This window comes from Hemicordylus capensis, chromosome 3 (assembly GCF_027244095.1).
Source record: "Hemicordylus capensis ecotype Gifberg chromosome 3, rHemCap1.1.pri, whole genome shotgun sequence".
Classification (NCBI taxonomy): Eukaryota; Metazoa; Chordata; class Lepidosauria; order Squamata; family Cordylidae; genus Hemicordylus; species Hemicordylus capensis.
The window spans coordinates 286,829,416-286,846,976 of record NC_069659.1 but is presented as its reverse complement, the minus strand read 5'-3'; positions in this window follow the sequence as shown (position 1 = coordinate 286,846,976).

Sequence of the window (17,561 nt, the reverse complement as noted above, 5' to 3'; positions counted from 1 at the left end):
CAATGAGAGCTCCAATCTCTTTTGCTGGTGTCCGTGGTCACAATGACCCTTTGGGGGGTTGAGGAGTTCTACTGAGAGATGAGGGACAGTGATCCACCAACACAGGGATTGTAGAACTGGCTGAGTCAGGGTCACCCATCTCCTGGACTTCACTGATATCTCTGGGTAGAAGGGTAGCAGGAACCACTGAAGGGGCCTCAGGTGGCAGCATGCCCATGGAACTTACTCCAAACTCGCCACCATGAGACCTAGCAGCCTGGACAAAAAGAGACAGGGAGGAATAACCTCTTTACCAGGGCCTGGCATACCTCAGCCTCCAATGTGTCCCTACGTTCCATTGGTAAGAACAATTTGTCTTGTGTGTATATGAGGGCCCCCAGGTGAAGAAGTTGGTGTACCAGGCTCAGTTGGCTCTTTTCCCTGTTGATCAGGAAGCTGTGATTTTCTAGCACCTGTAGAGTAGACTGTAGGTCTCATTGGGACTCCTGTATTGACTGAGACTTGAGTGAGACTGAGAAGATTGTCCAAGTAAGCATAAATCCTCACACCTTGGAGGCAGAGATGCACAATCACCGGAGACAGGATCTTTTAAAATATTTGTGGGGCAGATGACAGGCCAAATGCTCTGTGCTGATAATGGACTCCTGCACAGAGGCAAAGCAGCAAGTGGCATCTGTTTGGTGTATAGGCACGTGTAGGTATGCTTCCTTGAAGTCTATGGAGGAAAGGAGGTCTAGGTGTTGTAGTGCTTCCGCAAACAATCTTAGGGATTCCATGCAGAACTTCCTTCTGCGCATGAAGCGGTTTAGGTGTTTTAAGTCTAGCGCCGCCCTCAGGGAGCCGTCCTTCTTGGGTACTATAAATATTATGATCTAGTGGGACAGGCTCTATGGCTCCGATTGCTAACAGGTGTTCCATTGCCCCCTGCAGGCCTTGGTGTTCCTGCTGAAGGTGGGAGGCTGGAGTGAGAAGAAAACGATGAGGGGGTGGCTTGGTCAACTCTATGGAGTAGCCCTCCTTTACGGTGGTAAGAACCCAAAGGTCTGAGGTGGTAACCTCCCAAACACACCAGTGTGAGGAGAGGCGACCACCTAGGGACACAGGGACACAGATAGACAGAGACACACCAAGTCATGCCTGTTGCTTAGATTGCTTGGTTTGGGCATTGAAGGCTGCCCTTCTACTCAAGTCCTCTCTGGTGGATCTAGATCTGCTCCAGTAGGGAAGTTGTGAACTGAATCCCCCACCTCCAAAGGGCAATCTAAAGGGACAAAAGGACCACCATCCTTGGGGGCAGTCCTGCTTCCGTAACAAGGATGGCATGGCTTTCTTCTTGTCCTTTGACTCCACTAGGATCTCGTTTAGGGCCTCGTCCCCAAACAATTTTTCCCCATAGAAGGGAACAGCACTAAGGTTAGTTTTGGAGGCCATATCCACCTGCCATTATTTTAATCATAAATTGTGACAGCCCACCACAGAGGTAGCGGCCATCCAGGATGCAAATCGGAGGGAGTCAAGAGTAGCATCCGCCATAAAGGCTTGTGTATTATGCAATGTTAAAAGTGTTTTCCTCAACCTGATTGGGTCAGAGGGAGGTCCCTGAATCAAGTCATCTAGCTAGATTAAAGATGCTCTAGCCACCATGGAGGCAGCTGCAGTGACTCTCATTGCCAGTGCAGTGGAGTCATGAACACGTTTCATGGCGACCTCCTTGTGTTTGTCTGCAGGGTCTTTTTGAGGCGATTCCCCATTCCGTGTCAGAACCGAACCAGAAATCCTAGCTATGAGGGGCACATTGACAGGGGGCGTATTGAAAATCTCTCCCCCGCCACCACCTGTTGAAATGCATATGGCTTGTTTGCTGTAGTATTAGCCATACTATTAGCCATTTTGAGGAGATGGAAACTGTCCATTCAGTTTTAGCCACTTCCACAAATTATTTAGGAATTGGCAAGGGCAAATTATGTTACTTTGATCCTGGGAACACCAGAACACTTTTACTCAGAGGCTGGGATTCCTGAGATGCAGGAGGATTTAGCCTCAGGTCTTTAACATGAGTGGGGCCAAGTCTGTGGGCTGAAAAAGCCTCTGTGGTGCTTCTGAGCTCCTCTGACAATTCCCCCTTCTCTCTTGGTTGATCAGGGTCCCCACCCCCAAAGGGGTGCATAGTGAGTCCTGGGTTTTCTGGTGAGGTAGGTTCCTCATTAAGTGAAACAACAGGTATTAGTTAACCCAGGGGTCTTCCTGGGGGCCTTTGAGGGGTTTCAGTGGGTAGGTCACCCATCTCCCTAGGTAATGGGCCCCTAGGATTGGGGGAACATGGGTCAGATAGCTCAGATGAATGCACACTCTTATCTCTGTGTTTTGACTTAGATCTCCCCTTTTTGGCTTTACCATGTTTTTGCTTTTTTCATCTTTTTAGGGGCTGGCTCTTCTGAGACTGAAGAAGGTGTGGTAGAGGATGAGGAACCCCCCACTTGGTCTGCTTCCTCTTTTTAGACCTCAGTTGGTCATATTGATCAAATTATTTTGCCAATAAATCCCCAAACTTGGGCCGGGCTCACTGGATGGGAAGTCGCTGCCATTGCTGCACTTCTGATAACAGCAGCCGTGGCTGCCGTTGGGCCCACTCCTGCGCCGAAAGGGGGGGCAAAGCAAAAGGGGGGGCAAAGCAAAAGAGGGGGCAAAGCAAGTGCATCCTCCCCCATCCTTAGAGTGTGTGACCCCCTCCTTTCAACACTGAACCTCCCTGTGTTTGAACCTGTTCAGAAGCCCATAGAAGGGCCTCTGAGCAGGTTCCTGCACATCCCTAGTGGGATCCATAGCGTGCACATCCTTAGCGTGCGTGTACATACACACACACACACAGCCCAAACCAGTGCTAACTTGCTAAGAGCACCCTCTATTTCATCAAAATCAAAGAAGAAGCAGCTTTTGGAATGAATGCAAGTAGGAAGCCCTCAGCACCCTCTTTGTGTTAGTAAAGGTGTAAAAGGATTTCTGGCATGCAACTGACAGGGGCATGAGTCATTCTAACTGCTGCTCCAGCAAAAAGCCACCTTGATATGCTTAAAAGCTGTCAGGTATTTCCAAGTTCTAATGAGAATGCTGCTCTATTCAGAATGATTATTCCTATCCATTCATTGCAAGGTTCAGTTAAAATTAATCAAAGACCTCCTGTTATCTGGAGAATAGTAACTGTGGAAATTCTAAGTCAATTTGATTTAGTTAGGAATTTCCACAGAATCAACCCACCATGTTCCCAGAAAAAGAGATCCACACCCTTCCCTAATCTAAGGGGCAGGGGAGGAACCACCATTGGTCGAATGGGCCCCACCAATCATGGGTCCCAAGTGCAACCCCAGACACGCCCCCACCCCATGTCTGACATCAGAGGGCGTTATTTGGGTCCCAAATGGAGCCACTGGCCCCGTTTGGAACTGAAATTAGCCCATGTTGCATTGGCAGCACAGCCAGATTGACTCTCCCTGCCTTAAAGGCAGGGAGAGCTGCTCCTGGTCTCACTGCCAACGCAGTGGGGCCGATCGATCTCCCTTCCAAAGGGGGCTGCTTGGTCCCATTTGGAAGGGAAATCAGTTCGTATTACGTTGGGCAGCGCAGGCTGGAGTGACTCTCTCTGCCTTAAGAGAGAGTGTGAGGCCCTGTTTGGGAGGAAGACCACGCCCCCGCATCTGAATCAGATGTGGGGGCATGGCTAGCCAGCTTCCTACATCTGACTGGGGGTGGGCAAAGGGGGCTGTGGCCGCACACGCATAGCCTCAAGCCTCCCTACGCTTCTGTTAAGGGGCATCTCCAAAACAATGCCAGCTTCTCCAGTGAAGACTAATCCAATCAGGCACATGGACAGCCCAAGGAAAGGCTATTTTCTAAGACTAAACTTTCCATAGCTCGACACAGTGAAAGATGAAATGAATCTACTACAGATTGACATCTTGAGCATCAACGAATTAGTTGGGCATCAGATAATTAAAATGGACTGGAATTCATTGTTCCCTCTAAGGTGTGCGTACATGCCCGTGCTCACAAGTTTTTTGATGTCTGCTCAGTTAATTTTAGGTCCTGCTCAGGTTGAATCAGGAAGGCCCCATTCTGAATGCATGTGTGTGCACACTACCTTGATACTCCAGCCCAGAACAAAACTCATTCCGCACACAGATGAAAAAATTAGAGAGAACACTGCTGGAATTGGGCACTTTCAGACAGAAAATACCGCTTACTACTCAGGACACAAAAAACAGAGAAGGAATGGTGTTGCTTTCATAATCAGGAAGGATATAGCAATGACAGTACTTGGGTACAAAGTGGTCAGTGACTGATTAATGTCAATTAGATTTCATGGACAACCCTTTAACAAAACAGTTTTTCCAAGTCTATGCCTCATCGACTGATGCAAAAGATGAAGAAGTTGATGAGTTTTATGCTCAAGTTCAGTCTGAAATTGACAGAACATGCTAGCAAGATGTGCTGCTGGCGGTTGGAGACTGGAATGCCAAAGCTGGAATTGGTAAGGAGGAAAACACAGACTGTATGGCCTAGGAAACAAAATTTAAGCAGGAGAATGATTTATTAGTTTCTGCCAATCCAATCATCTCTTAATTGCTAACACATTCTTCAAACAACCAGAGTGGCGCCTATATACATGGACATCACTAGATGGAGTACATAGAAATCAAATTGATTACATTATTGATGCAAGGAGGTGGAAGAGCTCAGTTATAACAGCAAAGATATGGCCGGGGGTCGATTGTGGAACAGATCACGAACTGCTCATGTGCAAGTTCCAAGTCAAGCTAAAGCGGAAAAACAAAGCTATTCAGTTTCCACGATATGACCTTGAGAATATACCCACCATTTTAAAGGAGAACATAATGAACTGCTTTGAAGTTCTGAACCTCATTGATAGGGAGCCAGAAGAATGAAATCAAAGAAGTCGTTAAGGATGAATGTGAAGAGAGACTGCCAAAGACCAAGAAACAGAAGAAAGCAAAATTGATGTCAGAACAGATGGTGGAAATGGCCAAGAAGAGGAGAGAAGCCAAAGCCAAGGAAGGAAGGAACTTAATAGGGAATTTAAGAAAGCTGCTAGAGACAAGGAGCAGTACTACAACATCTGTAAAGACCTTGAGGATGGGAACAGACACGGGAAAACAAGGCAAGTTTTCCAAAAGATCTCTGAAACAAGAAGGAGGTTTCAACCTCGAATTGGTATGTTAAGGGATGCCCAACGACAGGTAATAACTGATTCAGAGAAGATCAAACAGATGGCAGTATACTTCAAATCTGTACAGCAGGGACTTCAACATCCAAGACACTCTAGAAGGTATTCCCTATTTGCAAGAACCTCTAGTATGGGAAGATGAAGTTAGATCAGCACTCGGGTTATTACCAAGTTGAAAGGCTACAGGAATTGATGGAATAGCTACAGAAATATGGCAGGCAACAGAAGAAGATTCAGTCAAGGTTCTAAGCAAACTGTGCCAGCGAATATGGAGAATTACACAGTGGCCAGCATAACAAAAAAAGATGAATTAACCAATTGCCCAAACCATCGCACAATATTCTTAATTTCACATGCTAGCAAAATAATGCTCAGGATCATGCAATGCAGATTAGAGCCCAAAGGGAAATGCCAGATGTTCAAGCTGGTTTCAGAAAAGGCCGAACAACATCATTGCTGATTCATGCTGCATAACTGAGAAAGCCAAACAATACCAGAAAGAAGTCAATATGTGTTTTATTGACTACAGAAAAGGCTTAGATTGCGTCAACCATGTCAAGTTGTGGAATATACTTAGGAAAATGGGCATTCCAGAATATCTCATTGTTCTCATTAGAAACCTATACACAGGACAAGAATTCACAGTCCAGACCAGGGTTTATTAACCTTGGTCCCCCAGATGTTGTTGGACTACAACTCCCAGAATCCTGAACCTCAGAGGCCATGTCTGGGGATACTGGGAGTTGTAGCCCACCAACATCTGGGGGACCAAGGTTAAGAAACCCTGGTTCAGACAGAACATGGTGAAACAGACTGGTTCCACATTGGCAAAGGAGTAAGACAAGGCTGTCTACTTTATCCTTATTGGCAGAGCAGCTGGCCATTACAGTGGAAAGGAAATCAGTAATTTAGTAACTGTTTCCACTTGCAACTGCTTTGTCAACTCTCAGGCCTTGGGGAGCAACTCTGACAACCCACAGAGTCTGGCCTTGCTCCTCTGCAATGCCATGTCGATTCAGAATAAGACTGAAATTGTCCATGATTTGATCGTGGATGAGGGAGCTGATCTGGCATGTATAAATGAGATCTGGTTGGGGGAGGCGAGTGGTCCATTGTGGGCTCAGCTTCTCCCACCAGGTTACTCTGTTGTGGAGCAGGCTAGGGAAAGTGGGCGGGCGGTGGGGGTGGAGTGGCTGTGGTCCATAAGAAAGCCATTTCCCTTACCAGGGCCCCTGTGAGATAGTTGACTTATATTGAGTGCATATTTTTGAGGCTGGGAACTAGGGATAGATTGGGGATTCTGTTGGTGTACCATCCACCCCGCTGCCTAACTGACTCCCTAAGTGAGCTGACGGAGCTGGGCATGGAATTGGTGTTGGAGTCTCCTAGTTTTTGGTGTGGAGGGACTTCAATATCCACTTTGGGGCTGGCAGTCTGGTGCAGCTCAGGAGTTCATAGCGGCCGTGACAACTATGGGCCTATCCCAATTAGTTTCTGCAGAGGTGGTGGACCTATTAGGATGGTCTGTCCATCCTAAGGATTTCCTAAGGAAACCATCCTAAGGGAATCCAGTAGGATTTCAAGAGGCCTTGGAGGATATTGATGTTGGTGTGGCCAGTGATTCTGTTGATGCCCTGGTGGGAACCTGGAACAGGGAACTAATCAGGGCAGTAGACATGATTGTTCCTAAGCATCCCTTCTGACCTGCTTCAAAAATGGCCCATTGGTATACTGAGGAGTTGCAGGGGCTGAAAGGTTGGGTAGGCGACTAGAGTGCAAGTGGAGAACTCAGTTCGAATCTGACAGGATACAGCATGTGACCCATTTGAAGACTTATGCAGTGACAGTGTGTGCAGCAAAAAGGAGATTTTGGTCTGCGCACATTGCAACTGCAGGTTCACGCTCAGCAGAGCTATCTTGGGTTGTAAGGCTCATACTTCAAATCAGTCCCCGGGGTAATTCTGCTGTGATGCTTTTAATGGGTTATTTGCGAACAAGATCTCCTGTATCACGACCAACTTGGACTCCACTATTTCTGCAAGGTCTATGGAGGAGGTTAGACCATTCCTTAAAATTCCTTCCCTGGACCCCTTAGCGATGGATAGTTACAGGCCAATCTCCAATCTCCCTTAGCTGGGCAAGGTGATTGAGAGGGTGGTGGCTGACCAGCTCTTGGCAGTTTTGGAGGAAACTGATTATTGACCTATTTCAAACTGGCTTTAGAGTGGACTATGGGGTTGAGACAACCTTGGTCGGCCTGATGGATGACCTTGACCGGGGAACTGACAGAGGGAGTGTGACTCTGCTGGTTCTTCTGGATCTCTCGCTGGCATTCGGTACCATCAATCATGGTATCTTTCTGGATCGCCTGAGGGAGTTGGGGATAGGAGGAACTGCTTTGCAGTGGTTCTGCTCCTATCTCTCAGGTAGATTGCAGATGGTGGAGCGTAGTGACAGCTCCTCCTCAAAACAGGAGCTGTTATATATGGAGTCCCTCAGGGCTTCATTCTGTCACCAATGCTTTTCAATATCTGTATGAAACCTCTAGGTGAGGTCATCAGGAGATTTGGTGCTGGGTGTTATCAGTAGCTGATGACACCCAAATCTACTTCTCCTTTTCATCTTCAGGAAATGGCACTCATTCTCTAAATGCCTGCCTACAGGCAGTAATGGGCTGGATGAGGGATAACAAATTGAAGCTGAATCCAAGCAAGACGGAGGTGCTCATTATGGGGGCTCAGAATTTAAGGGAGGAGTTAGATCTTCCTGTGCTGGATGGGGTTACACTCCCCTAGAAGGAGCATGTGCACAGCTTGGGAGTACTCCTGGATCCAGGCCTCACCCAGGTATCTCAAATGGAGGCCATGGCCAGGAGTGCTTTCTATCAGCTTTGGCTGATTCGACAGCTGCGCCCATTCCTTGAAGAGGATGGCCTCAAAACAGTGGTGCACCAGCTGGAAACCTCCCAGCTTGACTATTACAATGCACTCTATGTAGTTCAGAAACTTTAGTTAGTTCCGAACGCAACAGCCAGATTGGTCTCTGGGGTAACCCAGAGAGATCATATTATGCTTGTCTTGAAACAGTTACACTGGCTGCCAGTATGTTTCTGGGCAAAATACAGAGTGCTGATTATCTATATATATAATTCTCCTGGGTGTGCCAGGGAAAAATGTGTCCCAGCACCCCAGCTGATTGGCTGGGCTGCGGGGGGGCCTGATTGGTCCTGGCGCACCCAGGAGAATTGCCTGGCTGGGCGGCTGTGGAGGCAAGGCTGTGGGCGGCTGTGGAGGCACAGATGCTCTGTGCTCGGGCCCACTAGTTACCTTTAAAGCCCTGAACGGCTTAGGTCCAAGTTATCTTAGAGAGCGCCTTCTTCTGCATGATCCCCACCACATGTTATGGTCATCTGAAGAGGTCCGTCTCCAATTACCACCGGATCGTCTGGTGGCGACTCAGAGACGGGCCTTCTCTGTAGCTGCTTTTAGGCTATGGAATGCACTTACGGCAGAAATCCATAATTTTAGTTCATTACTGTCTTTCAGGAGGGTCCTCAAAACCTGTCTGTTTGGCCTGGCCTTCCAGGGTTTTTACATTATTGTAAACTGTTTTAAATTATTGCCCTGGTTTTCCAGGGTGTTTAGCTGTTTAAATGTTTAGTTGGTTTGATCCGGTTTTTATAGTTTTGATTTTAATTGTTAACTGGTTTTAATTGTTTTTATCCTGTTGTAAACTGCCCTGAGCCATTTTGGAAGGGCGGTATATAAATCAAATAAAACAAACAAACAAACAAACAAATATTGAACTTATGTGCTGAGCATTTACTGAGAGAAGCTGGATTGGAAGAAGATGAGTGTGGTTTTAAAGTTGGAGGAAGAAACATCAATAACCTGCGCTATGCTGATGACACCACTAGGGATGTGTGGACTGGTTCCGGGGTTCGAGATCGAACTGAAACCACCCACTCCCGACCGGTTCTGTACAGACCAAAAGCAAACTTCTGGACAGTTTGCAGATTTATTTTTTTTAATTGAAATAAATGTAAAAGTACTTTTAGCCCCTTCAGGGGACTTCCTGTCCATGAGGGTTCCCCTTCCCCCCACCGGCTTCTGAAATCACCGTTGCGGCCCGGGAAGCTGATCATTTTTGGCCCATTTGGGCTTCTGTAGGCATGCAGGCACATGCGTAAATGGCCTCTGTGAGGCCTCACATGGCCCATGGCCTCACAGAGGTCATTTACGCATGTGTGGTGGCCATTTGGGGGGGGGATTTCTTAAGAAGGATATTGTACAACTGGAAAAGATGCAGAAGAGGACAGCCAAAATGATCAGGGGCCTGGAGCACCTTCCTTATGAGGCTAGGCTACAGCATCTGATGCTCTTTACCTTGGAAAAGAGGCAACTAAGGGGAGACATGATTGAAATGTATAAAATAATTAATGGAGTGGAGAGGGTGAGAGAGGAATTTTTCGCCCTCTCTCACAACACTACAGTCAGGTCACCACTGCTCCTGTGGCACATTTTTAAAAGGTATGCTAAAAGAGGGCACTCTTTCCTCCTTGCTCCCCCCCCTGCAGCCAGCCATGGTAGCAGTGATTTGTTTAGAGCAGGCCTGCCCAACTTCGGCCCTCCTGCAGATGTTGGCCTACAATTCCCATAATCCCTGGCTATTGCTGCTGTGGCTGAGAATTGTGTGAGTTGTAGTCCAAAAACAGCTGGGGGGCCTAAGTTGAGCAGGCCTGGTTTAGAGTGAAAAAAGGGAGATCACCCCCACACACACACCTGCAGCAGCACAATCATCTTTGCCTATGGGCAGCAATGAGGTTAATCCGCCCGCAAATTTGGCCACTTGGCTGGTGACCCCAACTTCTAGATCATTTATACACTAGTTAAAGAGCACTGGTCCCAGTATCAATCCCTGGGGGACCCCACTTCCTACCTACCTCCATTGTGAAAACTGTCCATATATTCCTACTCTGTTTCCTGTCCTTCAACCAGTTACTGATCTACACATGAACCTGTCCTCCTATTCCATGACTGCTAGGTTTACTCAACAGTCTTTGGTGGAGAACTTTATCAAAAGCTTTTTGGAAGTCCAAGTATACTATGTCAACTGGATCACCTTTATCCACATGCCTGTTGACACTCTCAAAGAACTCCAAAATGTTAGTGATGCAAGACATACCCTTGCAAAAGCCATGCTGGTTCTCCTTCAACAAGGCCTTTACTTCTATATGCTTAACAATTTTGTCCTTAAGTATGCTTTCCATCAATTTACCCGGCACCAAAGATACGCTGACCAGCCTGTAATTTCCCAGATCCCCCCTGGATCCCTTTTTGGAAATTGGAGTCACATTGGCTACTTTCCAATCCTCTGGTACAGAGCCTGATTGTAGGGACAAGTTATATATTTTTGCTAGGAGATGGGCAATTTTGCATTTGAGTTCCTTCAGAACTCTTGGGTGGATGCCATCTGGCCCTGGAGATTTGTTAATTTTTAGTTTTTCAAGACAGTTTAGAACATCTTCCCTTGTCGCCTCAAACTGGCCCAGTTCCTCAGCCGCTAAACCTGAAAAGTTCAATTCTGGAGAGAGTATATGGTCCGTATCCAACATATGAGTTCCAAACCATAAGGTAGGTGTTTTCTTGGCTGTCTTTCTACATTATGGACTCTTGCATTGTCATATTGGAAAATTATGTTAGCCATGGGTTAATTAAGGGTATAGAGAGAGATTTGCAGGATCAGTTTTGGCTACTAAGGCAACTCTCCTGGTACAAGTGATGGGATAATAAAATACATATTTAAACATATACTATGTACTTAGATTTTTATTTAACATTGATAGCCCTCTCCAGTGTACCCTCAGGCTTTCTCCTCCCACTACAAAATGTCTGGCTATGAGATTTGTCTCCACTTCTTACTGAGGTGTGTGAGTGGGGAAAGGGTATTAAACAGTTAAAGAACAGCTGTTTCCAACAAACTCTTAGGCTATCTTTGATAGTGCATATGGTTACATAGAAAGCAATCTCATACCGAGTCAGACTTGGGGTTGCCAATGTTCCACTGCCCAAATAAGGGACACGAGTGGGGGAGTATGCAAGAGTAATCAGGAGCCTGTTGATGTTTTTACCACGTTCAGCTTAAACTTCAGGGTAGGTTACAGATTGCTTCTCCTCTGCTTATTGATATAACAATGCTTAGCCAAAATGGGTGTGATGTAATTTTGTTTTCTAGAAAGACAAGCATTGTTAGCTGGTAAAAACAGGTTTCATACAGGAACGCTATCTAGTAGTCATTGCTTGCATGATTTTCATGATCCTGATACCTGGGTAATGTAAGGTAGCCAATCACTGACGGCTGATAATGTCCCCAATATGGGACTGTTGGCAACCCTAGGCCTGCAGCCCACCAGAACCACAGAATACTCTGGTAGGGAGCAGGAGCTGGAGCTCATTAATTATTTAATTAGCTGCAAAAATAACTGGTTTGATCTGAGCCATAGGTTCTTCCCATTAGCTGAAAATAAGGGACAATTTTGGGCTGAAGTAAGGGTCATTCCTGCTAATAAGGGACAGTTGGTAACCCTGGTCAGACTGTTAGTCCATTTATCTCAGTATTGTCTACACTGGCTGGCAGTGGTTCTCCAGGGTTTCAGACATGGGTCTTTCCCAGAACCACCTAGAGATGCCAGGGATTGGACCTAGGACCTCCTCCATGCAAAGTAGATGCTCTTGCCCTGAGTTATGGTCCTCCCTCAATATAGATGTAATCCACTTGTCACCAGATTAGTGGGGAGACTCCTGTTCTGCTACCTCACCAAGAAACTGTTGGAAGTTAAAGGACTTTGCGCTGTCTCTTTGTCTCAGACAGTGGAGGACAGACTAGTAAGTCAGAGGGCTAGAGAGTCAAGACATTGGTCATCACTTCTCCACTGCTCTGATGCTATCCCTTTGATATGTAGATTGCTAATCTCAGGGACTAATTTCCTTTTCTCTCTCTCTTCCCTACCTACCCTTCTACCTTGCAACATGGCAAGCCTCTCTCCCTGCACCATATGTGCAGAGAAGATGCAGAATCCATCTGCATCCAGCTAGATAATAAATGCCTTATATATTGATCTGAAACTATGAATTGGCTTCAAGTTACTTTACTCTCAGCTTACACGCATGCCTAACTAAATCCGCTGTGTTGTGCCTCTGTGCACTCTGCTATAATGAGAAAGGGATTCTCTCACCACAGAGAATTTCCAACAGAAACAACTAGGAAAACTGGTTTCCAACAACAGGTACAGCGCCTCCACCCAATATTTTCAAAATTGTGAGGACAACACTGTAGGCCACTTTGTACAGCACAGCCCTCTGTGCACACAATTAGGAAAGGGACATGCTGGAAATGCACATTGTTGAGGCATCCTCCGTGGACATTCCAAGACATCCATCTATCATGTGGCGGCACTTGTTAAGTTTAAACTAGTACTTGGAGGCCCTATATAGTGGCCATTTGATTTAACAGTCCGCGATGCAATAAAGCGAGACAATGAGAGGGCATTGGGATGTTCACAGGGGATATTCCAATGGGTGCGCTTTTTGTGTGCCCCTTTCTATGTATGCGGGGGGCTATGTTGTCCAAACTCACCCTCCAATACAAGGGATTCCAGGACTTTGGTCTACTACAAATCCTGGTGGCTGTGGGCCATCTCAATACCAGAGGCATCTGGTGGGCCACTGTGTGAAACAGGATGCTGGACTAGCTGGGCCTTGTGCCTGATCCAGCAGGGATGCTCTTATATTACAAATACTTTTATCTCCTGTGATCTTCTCAAGATGCGACTTCATTCAAAACCAAACAAGCAATATCCTGACCACTGTTCCCTCTAAGGTGCGTGCACGTGCACTCCCTCACAAGTTTTCTGATGTCTGTTCATTTAATTTTAGATCCCGCTCAGGTTGAATTAGGAATGCCCCATTCTGAATGCATATGTGCACACAGTGCCTTGATACTGCCACCCAGAACAAAACTCATTCTGCACAGAGATGAAAAAACATTAGAGGGACTACTGATTCTGACTGGTTAGTCATGACTAAGTATCACTGATATATAGTAACGACTAACTTAACCCCCATTTATTTCAATGGCATCTTTTAGAGTGGTTATTTTCTATTATTTAGCAGGGGGCAAGGATTTGTCCCTATCCAGCCCTAGAACAGCATCCCTCCTGTGGTTGTTGCTTGTGTCTGCTTTGTGTTTCACTTTAGATAAAAGCAATACTTTAGTGGTATATAAACAGTTGTACAACAGTGGAATTCCTAAAGACCAATTGTTGCAATGAGGGTGAAATTTGTTCCTAGGTCCTTGGTTCTACCCAGAGATGCATATGCAGGCTGAATAAGCTGTCCCAAAGCATACAGCCCTACCTATTCCAATATTATTTCTAACTCAAAGTTTTAGGTTTGCAAGAAGTGCTTTAAAGGGTAATGCCTCCTGGTCAACACACATGAATAAGGAACTAAATTGGGTTGGATTCGACTCCCTATCACACTTCACCACACACAAGCCTTGAGTCATTCTAAATTACACACCTTGTTCAGCCGAGGGGAACTATCTCCTTCCAGACCTTATGTGTTTCTATGTTGAATCAGTAACCAACTTCCATAACAGAGTAGTACACACTTGGCATACAAATGAAACTTGGACCATAAATGCTTGTATGCAGAAGTTCCCTCCTCGGCATCTCCAAGATTTGGCCGAGAGAGACTCCTGTCTGCAGCCTTGGAGAGGCCACTGCCAGTCTGTGTAGACAATACTGAGCTAGATGGACCAAGGGTTTGACTCAGCAAAAGACAGCTTCCTACATTCTACTGTTTTGCCTGCAGGGCCCAGCTTCAGTGGCAGACATATGGCTTGAGATAATCTAAAACTTAATTTGGGGTACAGTGGTGGTAAAATCTCACTTCACAGTTGAAGCATTGCCACTGAAATGATTGAAACATTAATGTCAAATAAGGAATAGCAACCAAGTTTGTATCCTTAACCCAACTTGAAAGTTATAAACGAGGCTACTTGAAGCTTTAGGCCCACAGCCACATTACTGATTAACTACTGTTTAACTCTTGTTAAGGTCTTCGTACCTTACTCCATTTTTAAACAGTTTCTTGGACCTTTGGCAGTAGCAAAGTTCACCTGCTTAGAAAAGCTTGAAAGCTTCATATACAGAGTCTTTAACTAGCAGTTTTTTCCTCCTTGGGCAGACTCCAACTTAGTGTACAATAAACAACAAAACCTGAATTCAAGGTATTGGCATTTTGTTTTACGAGCAGGCAGGATGCCATTTCTCTTTGACCTGTGCCTTTATATAGGTATTACTATTATTATACACCACTTTTCAACAACCACCTTTATTTGTCAGCCACCTCATAACTAATTGTTCTCTAATGCTCATAACACCGCATTAAAATATGAAATAGACGCACACATATTCAATCCTAACAGACCAAAAAGGGTTGGGGGATACAATACAAAGTAATTTAAAAACGTTTACAATCAGCCAGGAGAACCTCACTGAGACTATTCCATAAACTGGGTACAACCACCAAAAAGGCCCTCTCCCTAGTAGCCACCCACCTCACCTCATTTGGCAGAGGTGCTCAGAGGAAGGCCTATGAAGATCTTAAGGTTGGGACATATTGGGCAAGGCACTCTCTCAGATAACCTGATCCCAAGGCATTTAGGGCTTTAAAGGTTAAAACCATCACTTTGAATTGGGCCCGGAAATGGACTGGGAGTCAGTACAGCTGACAAAGCACTGGTGTCATATGCGCAAAACAGTCAGTCCCAGTTAATAATCTTACAGCCCTATTTTGTACCAGCTGCAGTTTCTGGACCATTTCCAAAGGCAGCCCCACATACAATGCATTGCAGTAATCTAAGCAAGAGGTTACTAGAACATGAGTAACTGTGGCCAAGCTATCTCTATCCAGGTAAGGTCACAGTTGGCACATCAGCTGAAGCCCATGTATTTATCTATCATGTTTTTATACTGCCTGATATGTAAATCTCTAGGCGGTGTACACATTTTAATATTAAAAATCACAAATTAACACAATATAAAACAAATTATTAAAATTCCAATTAAAAGCTTGCAAGAACAGGAGGGTCTACCTGAAAACAAACAGAGAAGTTGATGCTCTTATTTCAGCAGGGAGCAAATGCCAAAGCCCTGGGGCAGCCATGGAGAAAGCCCAGTCCTGAATTGCCAGACAAGCTGGTGGCAACCCTAACCGGACCTCTCCAGAAGGTCATTAAAGGAGGCAGGGTTCATGACAAAGGAGGCAATCTCTTAAATAGCCTGGACCCAAGCCATTAAGGTCTGTATAGGTAATAACCAGCACTTTGTATTTCACTCAGAAACACATCGGCAACCAGTGCAGTTTTCAAAGCTGTTACGTGGTCCCTTCATGTTATCCTAGAGACCAATCTTGCTGCAGCATTCTGTACCAATTGTAGTTTCCGGACTACATACAAAGGCAGCCCCACATAGAGAGCATTACAGTAGTCAAGCCTGGAAGTTACCAGCATATGTACCACTGTTTTAAGATCAGGGGTGTAGCTATAATTGAGCGAAAGGGTTCAAAGAACACGGGCCCTGAACTCCTGAGGGCCCTCCAGATCCACCCTTCCCTATTTTATTCATTATCTCCCTCACTCTGGGGGGTTGCTAGAGAAAGGGATAAACGTGCGCCCCCTCTGCCCTAGCTATGCCCCTGTTTAAGATCATTCACCTCTAGAAATGTATCAGCCAAAGCTGATAAAAAGCGCTCCTGGCCACTGCCTCAACCTGAGAAACCAGGGAGAGCTTTGGGTCCAGGAGCACTTCCAAGCTGCTACTGCAGCTGCTACTAGTACTTCTATGACAAATATTTATATACCACTCAACAAAATTCTCAAAGCGATTTACTTTGAAGAGTATTAAGGAGGTTACGGAGGTTGCAGAGAAGCTAAATACGTTCTTTGCATCTGTCTTCACGGCAGAGGATACTGAGCATATACCTGTTCCTGAACGAGGCTTTTTAGGGATGGAGACTAGAGAGCTGAGTCAGATAGTAGTGACAAGAGATGATGTACTAAACTGTCTGGAAAAACTGAAAGCTAACAAATCACCAGGGCTGGATGGCATCCATCCAAGAGTCCTCAAAGAACTCAAACATGAAATTGCCGACCTCCTTGCTAAAATTTTCAACTTATCCCTGAAATTGGGCTCTGTACCAGAGGACTGGAGAGTAGCAAATGTAACACTGATTTTCAAAAAGGGACCCAGGGGCGATCCAGGAAATTACAGGCCAGTTAGCCTAATGTCCGTTCCATGCAACTTGATGGAAAGTATCCTCAAGGATAAAATTGTAAAGCACCTAGAAGAACAGGCCCTGCTGGGAGTGAGCCGGCATGGCTTCCGCAAAGGTAAATCTTGCCTCACCAACCTTTTGGACCTCTTTGAGGGTGTCAACAAGTGTGTGGATCAAGGTGATCCAGCTGACATAGTATACCTGGACTTCCAAAAAGCTTTTGACAAAGTTCCTCATCAAAGACTCCTGAGGAAACTTAGCAGTCATGTGATAAGGGGACAGGTACATGTGTGGATTGCTAACTGGCTGAAAGACAGGAAACAGAGAATAGGTATCAATGGAGAGTGTTCACAATGGAGGGAAGTAAGAAGTGGGGTCCCCCAGGGATCTGTACTGGGACCAGTGCTTTTTAATTTATTCATAAATGATCTAGAAGCAGGGGTAAGTAGCGAGGTGGCCAAATTTGCAGATACCAAACTCTTCTGGGTAGTGAAATCCAAAACGGATTGTGAAGAGCTCCAAAAGGATCTCTCCAAACTGGGGGAGTGGGCGACAAAATGGCAAATGCAGTTAAATGTTAGCAAGTGTAAAGTGATGCACATTGGGACGAAAACCCCCAACTTCAAGTATATGCTGATGGGATCCGAGCTGTCGGTGACTGACCAGGAGAGGGAGCTTGGGGTTGTGGTGGGCAGCTTGTTGAAAGTGTCGACTCAATGTGTGGCAGCTGTGAAAAAGGCAAATTCAATGCTAGGGATCATTATAAAGGGGATTGATAATAAAACAGCTAATATTATAATGCCCTTATACAAAACTATGGTGCGACCACACTTGGAGTACTGCGTACAATTCTGGTCACCACATCTTTAAAAGGACATTGTTGAACTGGAAAAGGTGCAGAAGAGGGCAACCAAGATGATCAGGGGCCTAGAGGACCTTTCTTATGAGGCAAGACTACAACACCTGGGGCTTTTTAGCTTAGA